The sequence below is a fragment of the Fukomys damarensis genome, unplaced genomic scaffold, assembly GCF_012274545.1.
Source record: "Fukomys damarensis isolate Sample0158 unplaced genomic scaffold, DMR_v1.0_HiC HiC_scaffold_13, whole genome shotgun sequence".
Taxonomy (NCBI): domain Eukaryota; kingdom Metazoa; phylum Chordata; class Mammalia; order Rodentia; family Bathyergidae; genus Fukomys; species Fukomys damarensis.
Genome location: NW_022900925.1, coordinates 36,659,907 through 36,664,935, shown reverse-complemented (window position 1 = coordinate 36,664,935; position 5,029 = coordinate 36,659,907). Strand labels below are relative to the sequence as shown.

The window sequence follows — 5,029 nt, the reverse complement described above, 5'->3', positions numbered from 1 at the left end:
CCTTCCCGGGGAGTAGAGGACTTTAGGTCGGCTCCTGGAGCTCTCATTATTTATCCGGGCTCACATTTTCCTCTCTGAGCCAACGTCTCAGTATATTCTCCAGGGTGGTCTTGACCTCCCTGCACAGCCCAGACTGGCCCCCAACTCAAGAGATTTTCGTGCTTCAGCCTCAGTTTCTGGGTTTACAGGCCTCTGCCACCACACCTGACCTCTCCGGGCTCTTTTTGCGTGTGTATGTGTGTGCTCATTTCCAGCCAACTTTAGCCATCAAGTGCTCACTGAGTTCCTTGTGGGGTACGATTTTTGAAGAAGTTTTAATCGGGTTTGTTTTTTCCCAGGTGTTAAGACCTATAGAGAGATGGAGAAGACAACGCTGCCTGGCCTAATGCCAAAGACCCCAATGAAAACTGTCTCTGGCTGTGAGGCCAAAGCATGAGGCCCTGAAGAGGGGGCGGGTGAGGCCAAGAGGGCCTCAGGCCTGGCCAGCAGACTTGCACCCCTCCCCTTTGCAAGGAATCGGTGGTCTTATGGACCCTGAGGAATGCAAGGGTAGAGGGAAGGAGGCTTGTGGACAGTCTTGTTCAGTGTGAAGACTTTGAATATAAATATACCTCTCTATGCCGAAGAGTTTCCCAGTCTTCCAGAACTTACCGGCTCCCTCAAAGTCCTGTATGTATCCAGCTGGGTGTCTCATTGATTGACTTTTCTCTTTCTTTCTTTTTTTTTGAAGCATGGTCTCACTGAGTAGTTTAAAATGACCTTGAACTCACTGTGTAGCCCTCGCTGGCCTTAAACTCGCAGACATCCTCCTGCCTCAGCCTCCTGAGTGCTGAGATGACAGGTGTGCACCACCACACCCAGCAATATTTCAAACCTACATCTAAAATCAAGTTCCTGCTGTGGATTGGGGATTTAGCTCATTGTTTCTGCTGCCTGCCTCACACGCACAAGGACCCAAGTTTGATCCCTGTACCAAAATAAATAAATAAATAAAAAATAAAATCAAGTTCCTGATCCGAATCATGGCAAGTAAAAAAATAAATACAATAAAACAGGAAGTCATGCTCCTGAATTCCATCCATCCAAATTCTTCCTTTTTCTGTCACTCCATATCTAATCAGTCAGCCAATCCCGTTGCCCTTAAATCTAGGGGACCACGATTGGCTCAGCAATGCAGTGCTGGCAAGCATGACGCTGTCTGATTCCCGGTACAAAAAAAAAAAAAACTATATATGTATGTATATGTATCTGTGCACACACATATCTCCAGAATCCTACAGTTTTTCAACAACCTCCATAATTTCCACCTTGCTTTAAGCTATAAGCTTGTTTTTTTTAAATTGAAATAACCATGTAAAAAAAAAAAAAGAGGGCTGGGAATTTAGCTTAGTGGTTCCACCACCTACCTCCCAAGACCAAGGACCCAAGTTCGATCCCTGGTACGAAAAAATCAATGCCAGCCTGAAAAAAAAAAAAAAAAAAAAAAAAAAAAAAAAAAACCATGTAATTGGTCTCGATTTCAACCTCCACCTTCTCTGCTTCAGTCTGCTCTCAGCAGCCAGATGAGATAGCTGAGTTCATGTTTTGTTTTGTTTTTTTTCTGTCCCAAACTCTCACAGCTTAGCATCTACCCTGGAGCAAAGGTAAAGTCATCCGTACGGCCCATAGGGTTTCCTCTCCTGGGTATTGCTTACTCTCTGACTCAGCTGTTTCTGCTCCCCTCTTTTTTGGTTTCCTTTTGAGACAGTCTCACTGTGTAGTTCAGGCTGGCTTTGAACTCACTACATAGCCCAGCAGACCATAAACTGGAAGTGATCCTCCTGCCTCAGCCTCCAGAGTGCTGAGATTACAGGTGCACACCCCCATACGTGGCAGTATGTATGCGTGTGTGTGTGTGTGTGTGTGTGTGTGTGAGAGAGAGAGAGAGAGAGAGAGAGATTTGTTTTCGTACCAGGGATTGAACGCAAGACCTTGAGCTTATGAGGCAGGCAGTGGCACCACTGAGCTAAATCCCAACCCGAGTCACATAATATTAATATAAAAAATTAAACCTAGGGAAGGAAAAATATCAAGAAGTATAAAGAGAGCTGGAGATTTAGCTCAGTGGTTCTGCCACCTGCCTTGCAAGCACAAGGACCCAAGTTTGATCCATAGTACCAAAAAAAAAAGTAGAAGGAAAGGACACAGTATCTGAAAGGAATTGAGGCAATCATGAGGTAGGTCTGAGGGTTGAGAGGTAAGAAGACCTTTTTCCATTGCTGCATACAAAGGAAGAAAGGTACAACTTGTCAGCCATGGTCAGCCACAGGATTTCTTTCCAACAAACCATAGAATGATTGGATTTGTTCTGAAAGCCAAGTATAGTATTTCTGTCTCTGCCAGAAACGCAGGAAGCCAATGTGAAGGCTGTTGGTCCAGGTGTGAGATGAGAGGACAGCGTGCGTGCTGCTATGGGGTGGTTAAAGGCAATGAAAGTCTAAGGGCCAGAACTCTGGAGCCAGGCATGCTGGTACATGCCAGCAATTCCAGAACTTGGGAGGTTGAGGCAGGAGGATCACCATGAATTTGAGGCCAGCCTGGGCTACAGAGTGAGTTCAAGTCTAGCCTGGAGAGCATAGTGAGACCCTGTCTTAAAAATCCTAAATAGCACCTGCCTGGCAAGCACAAGGTCCTGAGTTCAATTCCCAGTACTGGGGGGGAAAAAAGGTAAATAAATGAGATAGTTCATTTATAGTGTGTGTTTTAATTAGGCGGCACCTACTAATGCTTCTTAATGTATTTATTGTTGCTACATAATGTAAATTATTTTTTTCAACACTGGAGATTGTACCCAAGACCTTCACACTGAGCTACATTCCTAGCCCTTTATTTTTCATTTTGAAGATAGGGTTTCCCTAAGTCACTTAAATTGCCCAGGCTGACTCAGAACTTGCAGTCCTGCCTCAGCCTTCTAGAGTGACAGGATTACAGAAGTGTGGAACCTTGTCCAGCTCTCACGTTAGTGTTAGTCGGCAGGATTTATGGGAGGGGGGTGGAGGAGAGGAAGTTTATGGTCAATATTTGTGGGGCTGGGGATTTAGCTCAGTGGTTCTGCCACCTGCCTTGCAAGCCTAAAGGCCAGAGTTGGATCGCAGTACCAAAAAAACCCAACACAATTTGTAAGCAGGTCAGTGGGAATTCCATAAATAGGTCATGTATGTTTTCTTCCCCTCTAGACCAAGTGTGGTCCCAAACCAGCACTATTAGCATCATCAGGAAATGTGCTGCATATGCAAATTAGGTAAGCAAGTCTTCCTGGACCTCACAACTCACAAATTTTGGCATGAGATTTGGCAATCACTGAACCGAGGAGCTAATGCGATTCCATTGCGTGCCCTTGGGCTTGAAAAACACTGCTTGGGTGTGGGCTGTCTGGCACCCCCCAGTGCTGGGATGGAAGCCAGGGCCCTGACCACGCTAGGGTCAGTGCTGGGTGCCACTGAGGAGCGAAACTTCCAGGCCTGACTACTATTCTCAAAGGACCACACAGTGACTGGGAGGGCTCTGGGACCTTTTTTTTGGGCAGTTCTTCCAGGGCACCTTTCTTGCACTCCTGGATTCCGCCATTTTGATACAAAAGAAGCCCCGCCCCCTGCTGAGGGTGGAGCTTTAACCTACTAACCCCGAGCTTGTGAGTTTGAGTCCCCAGCACCACCAAAAGCAAACAAAAACAAGCAGCCCCAGTAAAGGACACGAAAGTGGCCCGAGACCAGTCCAACTTTATTATATGAAATTTATTTTTTATTTAACTTTCATGTCATTAAATATTTTTAAATTTTCAACTACTTAATAGTTCTTAGAGCCAGGCATGGTGGCATACACTGTGATCCCAACACTCAGGGAGCTGAGGCAGGAGGACCTCCACAAGTTTGAGGTCAGCCTGGGGTACAGAGTGAATTCAAGGCCTGCCCAGAATACACAGAAGTCTCAAAAAATAAGGCCAAGGGCTGGGGATTTAGCTCAGTGGCACCGTGCGGGTTGCAAGGACAAGGTCCAGAGTTCAATCCCTGGTACAAGAGAGGGGAAAAAAAAAAAAGATGGCCAAGACAGGGCCTGCTGTTTGGGGGACATAAATCAAGTTCCTAAATAATGCTCTTTTTAATCCATAACGGGATAATAACCCACCGCTCTTGCCCTCTGGCTAAGGATAAGGATAAAGGCAACCCTCTCAGCCAGGAATGATGATCCCAGCATTTGGGAGGCTGAGGCAGGAGGATCGCAAGTTCGAGGCCAGCCTGGGCTACATAGCGAGTTCAAGGCCAGCTTGAACGACACAGTGAGACCTTCTTAAAAACAAGTCAAGCCTTTCGCCATCCCTCTTGATCTTTTTTTGAGGTGGTCTCACTAGGTCTTCCAGGCTGGTTTTGAACCATGTAGCCCACACTGGCTTTGAACTCGCAGTGATCCTCCTGCCTCAGCCTCCTGAGTACCAGGATTACAGGCATGTGCCACCGTGTCCGGCTCCCTCTCTTGACAGAATGTCAAAATTCCAAGTCTGTGACCTCTCTCCATTCTCTGAAAGGAAGAGCTCATAGTGTGAAAAAAGCAGAGAGCTTTTACCTGCCTGGGTTGTTGTTTTTCCAGGGCAAAAAAGAAAACTGGCGGGGCGCAGTGGCAGATGCCTGTAATCCCAGCACTGGCGAGGATGAAGCAGGAGGAGCTCGGCAAGTTTGAGGCAGCCTGGGCTACACAGCCAGACCCTGTCTCAAGAACAACACATTGTTTTTAAAAATGGAAGTAGTCCATCCCTAAGGTCTTTTCCAGCTTTGTAACTATGAAGCTGCAGTCTCCCTGTTCTAGCAGGGCAGAGCCAGGGAGTAGAGCGGAGGGGGGGGGCGCTGGCGGCGTCCCAGGCATAGGGCTCCCGGGGCGGCTTCCTGAGGCTCCGGAAAGGTAAACAGGGACGGAGCTGCAGGCTGGCATCAGCCCAGCGCAGCCCGCAGCCGACGAGGGCTGGCAGGGGGCCCTTTTCCGTCCTCGCGAGCTGGGA

General features: G+C 47.4%; 1 protein-coding gene across 1 annotated transcript in view; it reads right to left on the bottom strand.

The window, feature by feature from the left end:
- The window catches only part of Msl1 (MSL complex subunit 1), a 19,747-nt gene extending 15,248 nt beyond the window's left edge, over nucleotides 1-4,499 (bottom strand). Inside the window, exon 1 of the mRNA XM_010620007.3 lies at nucleotides 4,492-4,499. The gene's annotated coding sequence lies outside the window, so the exon portion shown is untranslated. The remainder of the gene's footprint in view (nucleotides 1-4,491) is intronic.
- Nucleotides 4,500-5,029: the final 530 nt, after the last annotated feature.